A 14,678-nucleotide genomic window follows, 5' to 3' on the forward strand; every position below is an offset into this window, starting at 1 on the left:
TCAAATCACACAACAAATTCAACTAAGTTATATTCACAGCGGACCCATTAAAATTAAAGAACCTAACTGTTATGGGTTAAGGGGGCTGCTTGTGCGTAAATGGTTGAGTTCTCAACTCCTGCAATCAGTTTCTAAAACTCTCCCAGTCCGCAGAGCCATGGGTGCATGGCTACCTCAATCGCTGGCAGAATCCGTCAGTGGGCGCTTCCAGAATTTACGCCAACATAAGAGTTCCTTAACGGAAACTCTCCTTCTGGATTCTCTACGTGACAGTTTCCTGCGCGGAGTAGGCATCCCCAGCGAAGGTCCTGAGACCTCTCCGCTGTTCTCACTGGAAGTATCTTGGAGCCATCCCTCCGACTGAGTTTCTGCGGGAACTCTCTCTCTCCCCCTGCTGGTTCCTTCCTCAGCATCCGAGGGTCTCCTAGCCTCCTTGAGCCCTTCCACCACCTGACTCTCCGATGGCAGTTCCCTGACACTAACTTACACATTTTTAAAAAAAATTCAGTGGGTCTTTTCTGAGTAAAACTGAATTAAATATCACCCTATTGTTCCCCTAAGTTTGAGACACAGACTCACTCCAGCACCCCATTATATGTTGATTTAGCCCAGGCTGGAAGCTTGAACTAGTGTCTGAAAAACTAAAATTGAGAGACTGGGGGCTCTTTGTGTTCTTTATATATTAAGAGTAAATATATATATTATTGTAAATATAGATCATGAATCTATAGCTAAATGCCTGAATGATGGAGAGATGAATAAAGAAGAGTTGTCTGCTAGAGCATTTCTTCTGATGGAGAAGGGAAGAATAACTGGGTAATTTTCACATATTATGCAAAACAGAACCATAAAACCAAATTAGGACAGCTTGAACTATAGATGTGAACAGGAAGCTCTGACATCAGATGCTGGGGGCCAGAGAACTTCACTTAGGGCAAGCTAAATTATTTGACAAAAGCATGCCTTGCTGACCTGCTGATTATATTTTTGAATCATTTTCTCTTAATGCTATTGAACTATGACTCCCCACCCCATGTACATGCACTTCTTTATTGGAAGCATGAAAATATTAGGCAAGGAGTGTAGATAACAAAAAAGAATTGACTTGCATCCTAAATGAAATCCTTGGGGTTCTTATGAACATATTCTATGCATTGCAGTGCTCAGAAATTAGGGCAATACAACCATTCAGGGGATTCTTCCAGCTAGACCCATTGTAGCAGCCTACATCTGCTGCAAAAAATGCAAAAGGTCAGGAAATGGATGGAGCATCCAAATGGACCAAACAGGAGCCAGGATTGTACGGGAAAGTGCTGCTGAATAATTTCATTATTTATTGTCAGGGAGTTGCATGGCAAATGGGGAGGGCAAAACTGAATGGTGATCATGCCAGGCTTGGAAAATTATTTCAGATCCATAGGGATTTTCATAATACCACTTTCCTTTTTGCCAGCAGCCTTGCACAGAGCTAATCATGATTTCAGTGTCATATGTGTCTCCAGATAACCATAGACTTTCCCCGCTCCCCGCCGCCTGTACCGAGTACAGCATAATGCTGTTTGCACTGGCACAGCTCAGGGAGTTTCATATATTTGGGAAGACACACTGTAAATTTATTAGTGCCAGACTTATCAGCTCATACCTTTTTACCACCAAAAGCAATTGCATGGAAGTGCTTGGATGGAAAGAAAGCTCCAGTATGTACAAAGCACGGGAATCTTTCTAGAACCCATTCCAAGTTGGAGATGAATTGTGAATATTTACTTATTAATGTTGCGCTTTGTGTGTCTCCATAATTAAACATTACCTTAAAATTTGGAAGGTTGAGTTGATTAGTGGACCATTTCAAGCCTGCACAACAAACTCAGGCAGTATGTTCCCCCAGCATCCAACATCCTTTTCTATAGCTCACATTAACACAGTCCCTTATCCTCTTCTTTGTAACCTCCTTCCATACTACTTGACTTCTTGACAATGGTTTTTAACCTTTGCTTTTACAGTTCCTAGTCATTACCCTTTCTCCTTTTTATGCCTATCCCATCTACTGATCTGTTGTGTGTTGACTCTTCCCCTTTTTCATCTTGACCTTGAATACTCATTTTTGCTTTTCCTTCAGCAAAATTCCATGGAGCCTCTGGGCCTTTAAATTCTGCAATCATGTCTTCTAGCAGGAACAGGGACAAGGGTTCACTTTCTCACTTGACTCATTTGACAGCTCACCTTGAAGCTTACTCCCCCACTTTCAGACCTGGCTACTATCAGGAGCTATGGGGAGCATAACTGTCAATGTTTCCCTTTTTAAAAGGGAAATTCCCTTATTCCGAATAGGATTCCTCGCAAGAAAAAGGAAAAGTTGACAGCTATGATGGGGAGTAATAAAACTGATTTAAAAGCATGTTGGGAGGGTTCCATTTTGCTTATAGGTTCCTTGCCACCATTGCTTGATATTTAAGTAATGAATTGTCAGAGCTTATAGAAGCCTCAAATCTGGCACCATTAAAAATGTGTGATGAAACATAGTTGTGACATAGCTTCTGAGGCCTTCCATTGAAGGGATCCCAGATAAGAGTTTGAGCATTGGTACAGTGAAGAAACTTATTCTTACCTCGAACTAGCGCTGGTCTCCAATTCCAGCCCCAGAAAGTTCTATTGCCATTGTTGCACTATTGTCCTGCTGCAGTGTGGCTCTTCTGGGATGGGCACATGGTCCCCTCCAGCTTACTTGGAGAGCATCCTTGAGTTCTTTTGGGGCCATAGGAGCAACAGCCATGATTGACAGAAAGAGAACAAGTGGGAGCTTCTTGCTAAGTGTGATTCTGCCCTGCTTATTCTTGCTTAATGTTAGACTGCAGTGCAATTTAAGTGTTCTCTGCCTTCCTTCCCTCTTCTGTGTTGTTTTGTTGTGTGTGCACAAGGTGTTGTTTTGACAGTTACTGATGAATGTCAGATCATGGAATGAATTATTCTTGCGGTACTGTCTCCCCCTCACTCCTCACTCTGCTTTGCAATCATTTATACTCCCACACTGTTCTGTAGGAAAGGACCAGAATGTGCATATATCCTTAGGACCACTTAACCTCCTTTACCTACTTCTTGTCACTCACTAGTCTCATCATCCAGAGTTATCAACTTCTTGGAGTTTTTCTCACTGCTCAAGGCCTTGTTCTCTGACCTTTGTGCCCTCACATATTCATATCCACTGTAATGCACAGGGGGGAAAGGCAAATTTCTCTTTTTTCTCTCCCCGCTGTCATCAGCTACACATTGAATCTTCACTTTCTACCATAGAATCAGCCCCCTGTGCCTTTACATTTCTTATTAGTATTTCTTATTTATTAAATTTGTATACCGCCCATCATTCAAAGACTGCAGAGTGGTTGACAACAGATGAAAGGAGAACACAAATGCATAATACAAATGAGAACAATAACAATACAAAACCAATAACCCTTCCTTCTACAAACACATATAATTAATATTGCATTTAATTCCCTCAGTAGTGAGGAATACTGTGTGCACTTCTGGTAAAGAAAAAATATTGCAGTGCTGGGAAAGATGCAGAAAAGGACGACAACTCTATGAGGAAAACGCTATAACCTTTGTTGAGTTTTAAGCTTTTAAGAAAGGCAAATGAGGGACATGAGAGAGGTGTGTAAAATTATGCATGGTGTGTAGAAAGTGAAGTTTCCCCCTTTCATGATACTAGAATCTGAGCTCATCCAGCGAAACATAATGGTGGGAGTTAAAGGCAGATGAAACTATGGAATTTGCTACAACAAGGTGTAAAGATAGTCCCAACTTAGACTAAGAATACCCCTTAATGGCATTTGGTGAGGAATATTAGTGGCACTCCTGTGTAGCTTGTGGGCTTCTGATAGGTATCTGGTTGGCCGCTATGAGAATAGAATGCTGGATTCAATCAGCCTTTGTGGTCTGAATCAGCAGGACTCCTGTTCTTATGAGTGGTAAGCCTTGGTGCAGTCATCAGGGTGTACACCATGACATAAGGCTTCAATTTGGCTCTGAAAGTTGTCAGAGCAAGGTGTCTGCCTTGGAGCTATCTGTGGTCCTGCAGACTGTGTCCAGGGAATGCTTCCTCTCTTATCTTTATTGTCTCCAGATGGCCTTCTCCCATTCTCCTACAGTTGTCTAGCTGCTGGTTTTTGCTGCCTGCCAAACCGTGTGATTCCAACTGGTGCCAGTACATTTTGTCCCATCTCTGCAGGCCTCAAACAACCAAGCGGGAAACTGCTTGTCTAGTAATCTATTTAACTACTGGAGAAAACGGGAGATACGTGGCCGCTACAGCAGCATATCTCTATTTCCTCACATCCAGAAACCTAAGAAGGGCTTTTACTCTTGCTAGAAGCTTGGCCTTGCCCTCACTGGTTCTGGAAGATTCCTATAGTGTCACGGCTAAAATGGCCGCTATTTCTTTAATGTGAATAAAGCTGGGTCAGCATGACTCAGCGGTCTGCACCAAGTTGTATATATAAGTGAGAAATGTTAGTTTGTTGCTGTGGCTGGTGTTTGGGTTGGTTGGTGCTGGTGTGTATTCTTATTCAGTTGTGTTTTGCACAAAGACTTTTAAGAATAAAACTCTGCAAGGATATTCTCGTGGACTCTTTTTGTGCCGACAAGGGTCCGAGGACCAGGCTAAGGAGACAAAGGGAGGTCAGAACCCTTTCTTTCTTCTTCTTCTTCTTCTTCTTCTTCTTCTTCTTCTTTTTCTTTTTCTTTTTCTTTTTCTTTTTTTTTTTTGCTTTTTACAAACACTGACATATAGAAGGATCCCATACACACAGAGACTTTGTGCCTGCCCATTAGGGGAAATAGGAAGCCTCAAACATATATTTTTTAGATGTCCTTTTTATGTTGAGATACATAGAGACACCACTGATCCTTTGCTGAAGAGGCTCGCTGATCTTTCAGACAAGTCTAAACTTAATTCTCTCCTCTTAGGCAAAGATCATAAGATGACCTGGCTGGTAGCCAGATTCTGCACCCAGATTTGTAGGCACAGATCATCCTCTAGAATAAAATAGCTTACTAGGGAAATGCTGAAGTCGCCCTTTGGGGCGCCTCAGGGTCAATTTTTTATGGTAGTCCAAATCTCAGTTGTACGGGTGTATTTATATATATCACTTTTAACTCATGAGCTATTGCTGCAATCTGCTCCGATTGTATATTTTATCTTTATTAATGCTGTTTTTATTGTGTTATGTTATGTGAGCTGGTCTTTGACCATAATAAATTATCTACCTACTGCAGAAAACAGAATCCATGACCACAGTCCCGTACGACACAAATTTCCTTGCATTATACATTGCTTGTTGGTGGTGAGTCTTGTCGTCATGAATAGAATTTGAGGTACTTTGGTGTAGGATCTGAGTGTTCTCTCTCTTCTTTGAAGGCATATATGGGAACAATCTAGCCCCACAGGACAGAACACATGACATAGTTGTTAATTAATCTGACTACAGCCAGAAAGCACAGTGATAATAGTGCTTGTAAAAAAAATTCATGCAGGTAAGGGGACATTTAGTATTTGACCTTCTTTCCATCTTTAAATCGCTCCAGGCTCTTTGAATTAAATTTGAATCTTCCAAGACAGAATCAAAGAAAAGGTTCTGCTACATGTCTGACATGCCAAGTCCCTTTGCTCACCCCCAGTGGTAAAACTACTGAATCACAATCTCATTGTACATGGACTCCCACTTATCCTGGCATGCTAGCAGCTTGTTTAGTTGGATATCCTCACAAAATGAGAACTTACCTTGACAGGACTGGTGTCATTAGGGTGATATGGTTTGTGCTGACATTCATTCAGAAACACTCAGGTAGTGTTCAGCATGCGCAGCATGAGACCTATATCTCCCATTGTGTTTTGAATGCATTCAGAAACAGAGTAGTGACAAGGATTCCACAGGACCAGCATGTTTCACACTTGGCCAATTCTACCACGGAGTAAAGTGAAGCAATCTGCTTCAGGTGGTGCCATGAGAGAGGATGGATGAATGCAAGGATGGAGTCTTGTTGGCACACCAAGACTTTTCAAAATGTTGGGTTCAGCAGGAAGAAGGCATCTGGGCTCCATTTTCAACAGTAAAATGTTTTGGTCTTGTACTCACATTACTTGTCAGGTCTTCCTGACTGCCCTTACCTTCAGCCTGTGTTTTGGGTTCTAAAATGTGTTACCCATTCACTATAACCAGAAAATGTAAAAGTGGCTGTACATCCCCCCACTTGGGGTAAAAATTACAGGTGCAGAAACCCTTCCAGACTGAATTAAGCCTTCCAAATTGCTGATGCAGTGGCTTTTGTGAGAGAACTTTCCTCCATTATCAATAGCAGGGCAATATTTTTTATTAGGCCAGCTAAAACACCAAAATCCATTTTGGTTTCATATTTTTGAGGGGTGGGCTGGGGCCTTGTCTCTTGCTTTTTCTTACCTTAAAAAAGAAGAAGAGGTAGCCGATGTATATATTCTTACTCATGCATCTTTAAACCTTCCTTGTGGTTGTTTGTGTCAATAATGTTTACATATTGAAAAGGAGATAATCTGTGTTTCAGAAGTACGAGCTATAGCCAGCACTAAAATATGGGGGTGGGGAAGCTTTGCTCTCCCTGTGAAATGAAACAAAATGAAATGAAATGAAACCTTTCACTTAGTAGAACCCGAGATTAAATCACATATATTAGACTACTGAAACCAAACCTATTGCATGAGAAAGTCTGCTTAAACGTTTGCTTCTCCAGAGGTTTCCAAGGAAGTCCTTGATGCCCTGACCTCAGGCACACATATTTTGTGAGTGGACTAATGAGCCTCTATCATATCAGTAGCAGAGAGTGCAGAGTTAAAAGATGTCTTACAAGTTAATTACATATATAGTATGCATACTTTGCATTATTTTCACTGTGCTGCCTTGTTTCTTGTTTCTTTTCCTTTTCTATAAAAATAAACATTTTTCATTTTATTGGGGAAAATCTCTTTGCCTTCTCCTACACTGCTCAACAGCTGACTATCAAAGAAGTGCAGCATCTCTTACTCTACGCATTGCACCCCCTTGCTGTCAGATGCTATGGCACTTGGTTTGGGTGGAGAAATTGTCAAGGGCATTCTTCCTTTTTACATCTGATCAGTGACAAACCCATTTTGACAGGGTGAAGTCAACCCAAGTGGATTTCACTGTGTGGGTGGGGTGGTGCAACTGTCTCAACAGTTCTCCAAACAATGATTCATCACATATTTTTTTAAAAATTCCAGAAGTTGTCTGAGCCTAGCCTGTGGTAGTAAATTGACATATGGAGATATTCTGGAATATTCATGTCTCTTTAACCATATGCTGAAGTCAACTCTGGATGAAAAATGAGAATGTAGATTTGGTTTGTGAGAGGCTCGCTGCAAGGCAGAACTCGTAAACAAGCTGCATCTTACAACAACCCGAGCTATTGAAAATTGGAGTGGTGAGGCAGTTTGCTGGGCAAATTGCCGACCACTGCTATGCATCAAGAAAAAAAGCACACCAAGAACTCAGGCCAATAAATTTCACTAGTGGGAGTGGTCCTTACTCACAAATCAATGGTCAATAGTAGCAAAAACTAATCCATTCAAAAGTATGTATTCTGACAAGGATTACAAATTCAAATAGAGATTACAAACTCAAACTCATAAAGATATGTATAACACAATAATTTGTTACAGAATTAGAGGTAAGAGTTTATGAGTAGAGATAAGTTTATGTTTGTCCGTAGTCAGATTCGGCGTGGAGGTCTTAGATTCAATCATTGAGCAGAAGTCAGAAACCAGGACAGGACCCTGTTTCGATGTATTCACCTTCATCAGCTGGACATATCAAATATTACATGAAAATACATTTAAATTCTAAATTATCATAAACTACAAAACAGTCATAAATTATAAAACAGTATTATATATCATTTATATAACATTTGGTTCCTTACCTAATTTTTAAAGGGTCGTGTAAGTTTGAAAACTTTCAGATAAATATATCCTGTTATTTTCTACATTTCTCAGGGATAACAACTGAAAATAATCAATATTAATAATAATTACATGTGTTGAATCAAATTAAAAACTCTAAGGCAGCAAATAATTATATGATTCCTCACCTACATGTGGGTAGATCAACGTGTATCTTGTATGTAGGTCCATATTTCTACCACATTGAGCAATGACTGTGTTTTGCCACTGTTGGCATCTGTCTGTCTTGAGAAACAGTGGAGTGTGCCTCCAGGGGGTAAAGTCAGACTGCTGTGTTAGCAGCACCAAAATGACCTCCTTGGGGCGCAAGCTTGGGCAGTGCGTATGCCACTGGCTAGCTTCACCTGGTTTAGTCACCAGCCGAAGCTGTTTCCTGGGGTGTGGCTGCTGTCTCATGCCAACGGCTTCTAGGATCCACAGTTGAGAGCTGAGTGCAGGGTGGGGACCAATGGTGGACAAACTATGGCAGAAGGAGCATGAAGCGTTCTCCACCAGTGATACTGCCACTCCCCCAACACCCCATACACCCTACTACATCATTGCCTCCAACCCACAATTTCTGCCTCGACTAAACTGACATACCTTCATATAACAGATGTATCTATCTTCCCTGATTTCCATTTAACTACCCAAGACACATACATTTTTGATAATCTGTAATATCCATGTCTCTTTTCCTGCAGGACCAATGTCACCTTCATCACCAGCCGTCATATTTTTTATAGTGCCGACTGTCACTTCAGTGCAAGCATCCAAAATGATTTCTTAAGGTAAGGCTGATCTAAATTTGAAAATAAACCAACAGGGAAGGATATAAAGGTGAGCTCACATTTCCCACATAAAATCTCAGCTCCATTCTCAGGGATATGTGAGGGCACAACTTTATTTTGAACAGCCTCTGATGGTACCCGCATAACTTTTGAGATCTTATTCTCAAAAATCTTCTGGGTGTGGAATATATCTGTGTTCCCTCTTTACAGTTAACGATGGTGATACATGATGATGGCTTTTCTTTCTGTGCAGACATTTTAAACTGGCATTTTTATTTGGCATCACAACAATTATGTCTTGAAGGTGTATCTGAAAGTTTGTCACATTGAGAAAGAAATAGCAGTATGCACACCATAATGTGAGAAGATGAATTAAGAGAAGATGAATTCATGAATTCTGGGAGAGTAACTGTGTTCATCTGTTGCATACTGAGATAACCTAGTGCTGCAGTCCTGTGCATCTAAGAGCAAGTCCCATTGAACTGGATGGGTCTCATTTCTGAGTACACATGTACAACGATAGCACATTTGTTGCAGTATGCTCTATATGTAAGCCAGAACTTTCTTCACTAGATGCATGGAATAAATAGCAAATATGAATGTAAACACATTCAACAAAGGGGAAGGAAAATGCTGTGTGTTGTCTGAATAAGTGTTGTTGTTTCTTTCATGATATCAGTGCATTTACAGATGGACACAACATGAGGCTTCTGGAGTTAGTTGACAGATCTGGCACAGTGTTATCAAGCCTGACTCGGTGACAATGGAAAATAAGAAGAGCAGGAGACTTTTGTTGTGTTGTTGAGGATGGTAGTGTTGGTGGAGCAAAGATGAACAACAGTTGTGCTTTGTAGGATGAAACAGAGAGATGAAAGCAAGCATGGGGAGATGGCATTCTTTGGATTGGGGGAATTATGTGCAGACTGAGAGGAAAATAACTGTACAGTATCTGAACAATTTGCCTAGGAATGATTTCAGTAACACACTAAATTTAAACTGTGATGCGGTTGCATAGGTATCTCTTATTCCCCCCCCCCTGCCCCCACAGCTAAATACCTGAGTTGTCATTACGTTCCTTTGTATGTGATGGCCTAGTAACATTGTGAATAACAAGGAATCATTCAGGCATGCCTAAGGAAATGAAAAACATAATGGATCATCATGATTGTTCCTGTTCAGTCAGATATTGACAACCACTCCCCTCTCTCACACACATACAGCAGCATGAGAAGCAGTTCCCCATTAAGAGACCCCATGCCATAGTTAAATACATGTGAATATTAAAACCAGATGGATAGGGCCAACTGTGAGATCTTTCCAAGCTAATAGACACCTTTTGCCTGTAAACCATGTGCTCTATCACTGGATTGCAACTCTTCCTCATCCTGGAGATCCATAGTTGAGAACTGACTTTGTGCCTGCTGTCATATTCATTCCTTGAAAAGCAGCCCACATGCCTACTCTACTGATTTGAGCATGAAGCTATTTATGACAAACCAAGTTGTTTCCCAGGTTTGTGTTGGCACTTGATGAGGATGAAACATGTGCCAAGTATCGCAGTTCAAAAAGGGACACAATTTTTGTTTGTTCACTTTTTTCTTACACGAGAAGAAAGAGAGAAAAGGCTCCCAAATATCTGACATGCTGAGAAAACAGTATTATCCCCCTTCTCTACCCTCATATCAGAGCCTCTAAAAAAAATTGCCAAATGGAATTTTGTCAGCTCTCTTGAAACTGTTACCACCTTTGGGGCTTAGAAGAAGAGGAAGAAAGTTCAAGCCTAGAGGGTAATTTATTTCAAAATCTATAAGCACCCGAAAATAGAGGACTGAAATGAAAGTGTCTTTAAAACTACTGTGAAACGGCACTAACTTTCATCTGTGAATACTTGAAAAGAATACAGGAAACTGCACCTACAGCATATGTGGAAGAAGAAGTTATTATCTAGTTGTGCCATGAACCTTTTTCTCTTGATAGGGTTCTTCTGTATTTTTGTCAGGTTTCCCCAGACACATATTCACAGAGGTTTTCCCTCCACCTTTCCTCCCATTTTTTTGTCTCTCATTCTGTCTGGTGTAGTTCACACAAACAGCAAATGAAGTGGTAGAACTGCTTGCAGTAGATGCTAGGCAGCATAACTGAATGCTCCTCCATATATATCTATAAGCAAATATATTCTCAGGGTTGTGGGTTTGAGGTCCATGTTGGGCAAAAGATTCCTTCATTGCAGGGGAGTTGGAGTAAATGACCCTTGCAGTCCCTTACACGTACACACACACACTTACACACACAAACGTAAAAGGAAATAAAGGGGGAAAGCCCCAGTGAACTCAGCAAGACTTGCTTTTGAGTAGACTTGTATAGGTTGGCGCAGTTCCTTCTTATTCTGCGAGCTGACAACAGTTTATTGAAAGCATTTGAGACCACTTATTGTTGAAATAATAGGCAAGGAAACATCAATATTTCTAAACCTAACCCATAATATGTGCATATGAAAGAGCCCTCACTCACACAACCCTGCTTTTGTAGTCTGAAGTAATACAGTTCAGGAATGACTTTAATGATTTCACTGGTTGGAAGTAGTCCTGTCTCTCTTCAAGTCACTTTTCTGAGGTGTTCCATTGCCAAAAATCAGGTATTGTCTTTCTAACATATATAAATAACCCTCCATATCTAGTTGTTTACTCATTTGTAGTATGTAGTGTTTCTAACGGAAGAGTCCTTGTCCTTGGAGAGCGCTGTATCCATTTTCTTCAGTCTGGAGCAAGAACATGCAGCTGTGCATTTAGGTTGTGTGCTGCAAAGTGAATGTAGGATTGCATCCTGAAACTGACTGGCTTGGTTTATATTAAAATTCAGGCTGAAGAGGGAGGAAATAAAGGAATAAAGTGAGTATAAATAAATAGCTGAGATTCCACATTTTCCCAACACCCCCCTTTAAAAAAATACATTCCTAATTCTTTTGCTTTACTTCTTTTCAATGTTTTTTCATGAATTTAATGTTGTGCCTGATATATCACTTCCCCCTTTTTTAATTGACATTTTACTTTTGAAAAATAATTTACCTGAAGGCTTCTAATGAATTAATGGTTTAAAAAAGATTACAGAGGAGATTATGTTGAGGGGAAGAACCATTAGTAGAGGAACTGTAGTATCTGTTGTGCTGCTGTTTTGCTGTTGGATGGGAGCATGTCCTGTTTTACCTCCCATTTGCTGCAGTGGCAAGGAAAAGTAATCAACTATGCCAGCTTTAGGACAGATATAAAGTCATACTGGTTCCTGGGGAATGTCAGTGGCGAAGAGAGGCTTGGGGTTCTGTGGTTTGCTGACCAGGAATGCAAGGCATTCACTGATGGCATTGGGGCATATCAATAGCAGTGGGCTTGACTCTGCCTTTCACCCCTTAATATTTCACCAGCATATGGTCTAGGTTATTGCCTCAATTTGGGCTATTGGGGATCTGAATCTTTGCTCTCTGCAATGCCAACATAAGCTTCAGCCACATTTTTCACTCTCAGTCTCTGTTCTTCTACTCTGCCCTCACTCCAAGACACTGCATCGAGAAAGGGAATAATCAATAGATTGCTTGCTGTCAGTTGGAAAATTTCAAAATTAACAAAACTTAAATTTTCAAAAGCCGTCTGACAATGCATCGCACTCCTGCGACATATCAAAACATGGATAATCTTTTGTGTGCACCAAAGAGAACACACCAAAACAATTTCCAGACCATCCCTGTACCTCAGTGAATAGTGAAGATGACAAGAGTGATGAAGGGTGGGGAACATCTTTATTATTATATTAGATTGTTATGCTTCAGCTCAGAGGATACAAGGATAGTAGGAAGAAATGCTTCTGTAGTTTGAAAACTACTTTCCGCCCTCCCCAGTCAGGAGACAGCAAATGTTTATCCATACAATTCCTGCAGCAGGAATATGTTGTGTTGCCATAAAACTTGTGTAGATATGCTGTGGAGCCAAGCAGTATTATCATATTCAATAATGAATTGAATTTTTTCCTTTCCTTTAATATATAGATGATAGATAGACAGATATATGATAGATAGATAGATGATATAGTGTGTGGGTGATTCCATTTTACGGCTCGCTCTCTCTCTCTCTCTCTCTCTCTCACACACACACACACACACACACACAAACACACACACACTCTCTCTCTCTCTCTCTCTCTCATATATATGAGAGGAAGAGAGAAGACAGACAGTTGTATAAGAGGCATCTGGTTAAACTACCAGTTGGGCTGTGGGTGTGTTTATGAAGAGATCCATGGAGTCACAGATGTCACAGTTACAGATCTTATTAGGACTGTATTATTAGGGTTTGGGGAGTCCCCCCCCCCATGCTATACAGACACTGTGGTGCACTTTGCTTCCAATCAATGCAATGAATTGCTATGGCGTTCTGTTGAATTATCATAATCCGGCCACTGATAACTTTTCCTTCCAAGTGTTGCTTGGTTTATTGCTGTTCCAGGGCATGCAAATCCTTCCTTAGCTACAGTTGTGATAATATTTTATCAGACAATTCATTGCTACTGTTAGATAAACATATTTTTGAAATAAACTCTGGTTATTATTTATATTGATTTGTTCTTCACTTTAAGTTTCAGTTAATAGGAAAATAATTGCAACTGCATTTGTAAAAAAGAAAAAAGAATATAAGTGAATCCAGTGTTGAGCACATTCTGCTGGATTATTTTTTTATGATGAATTTTTCATTAAAGTTTTCAACATAAAATACAATAAAAATCACACTAATCTAGAGAAGAAAAATAAAAAAGCAAAAATAAAGAAAAGAAGGAAATGAAGAAGAGAAATAAGAATAAAAGGAAATGGCAAAGGCCTCTGTCAAATATAAATCTTAACCCTTATTTCACACATGGAAGAGTGGAGTGAACCCTCCCAATTTTCACCTGGGAGCTTTGCCCTTTTCCCTCAGCCTGAGAGATCCTCTTTACCCTGCCTCTTGCACAGGGCCTTCATCTTCAACCCATCACTTCCCAGTCCTTTCACGTTCATCTTTCCCCCAAATTAAGGCCAAAAGAAGCTCTTCAATGTTTATTTTCATTAAATGTCAATCATTGTCCTTCTCTGATCCAGTATGGTGAAGTTTTCTCCAAGGGTAGTCCATAATTATTTGTTAGATCTTCGTTGCTTTATACCCAATTCCACATATTTCAGTCCCATTTCCTGTTGGCCATGATTCTGTATCCTTGCTTAAAGAAAAAAGAAAAAACATTTCCCCCCATTTCCAAACCAATTTCCAAAATCTTGAGAAACATTCAGTATTTGGACCCCAAGCCATTTAGGGCTACGCATACTTAAATCAATTGATCCCAGCAACTACCCAGTACAGACTCCGCCTCATGGCAGTGGCATTCTGTGATACCAGAACTTCTGGATCATTTTCAAAAGTAGTCTCTTGGAGAACACATTGCAATAATACAATTATAAGGTTATCAGAGCATGGATTACTGAGACCAGGATATCTCTATTCAGGAACGGCCACAGCTGGTGAATCAGATGTGAATCACAAAATCCTGTGATGCAGTTCGCCAACCAATTCAATCTAGGGAGTGCATTTTCCCAGTGGCCTAGCATTTTATGTAACACTTAACTTAGCCCTTATTTACAGCACCCATAACACAGAGATATTTTTGATGACAGGGTGAACCTGGATCTCTGGGGTTTTGTACACACTCCCATTTTCTCTTCATTCAGTGCTCTCCCACAACTGGCTTGTGAAGCTGTGTACATGATGTTAACTACTATCCACATCCCTCCCTGTAGTTTCTGTGTCCAGGGCAGCTGTCTGCCAGCTCCATCTGCTACACAGGCTGAGACCCTATCTGCCTGCAGACTGTCTCGCCAGAGTGGTGCATGC

The 14,678-nt window shown here is 40.5% G+C and overlaps 1 protein-coding gene across 2 annotated transcripts in view; it reads left to right on the plus strand.

Annotated features, from left to right (window-relative positions):
- LRRC4C (leucine rich repeat containing 4C) overlaps window positions 1-14,678 on the plus strand; it is a 621,269-nt gene that overhangs the window by 457,599 nt on the left and 148,992 nt on the right. For both annotated transcript variants that reach the window (XM_079951502.1, XM_079951500.1), the window contains exon 4: window positions 8,689-8,775. The gene's annotated coding sequence lies outside the window, so the exon portion shown is untranslated. The remainder of the gene's footprint in view (window positions 1-8,688; window positions 8,776-14,678) is intronic.

This window comes from Podarcis cretensis (assembly GCF_951804945.1).
Source record: "Podarcis cretensis genome assembly, chromosome: 1".
Classification (NCBI taxonomy): domain Eukaryota; kingdom Metazoa; phylum Chordata; class Lepidosauria; order Squamata; family Lacertidae; genus Podarcis; species Podarcis cretensis.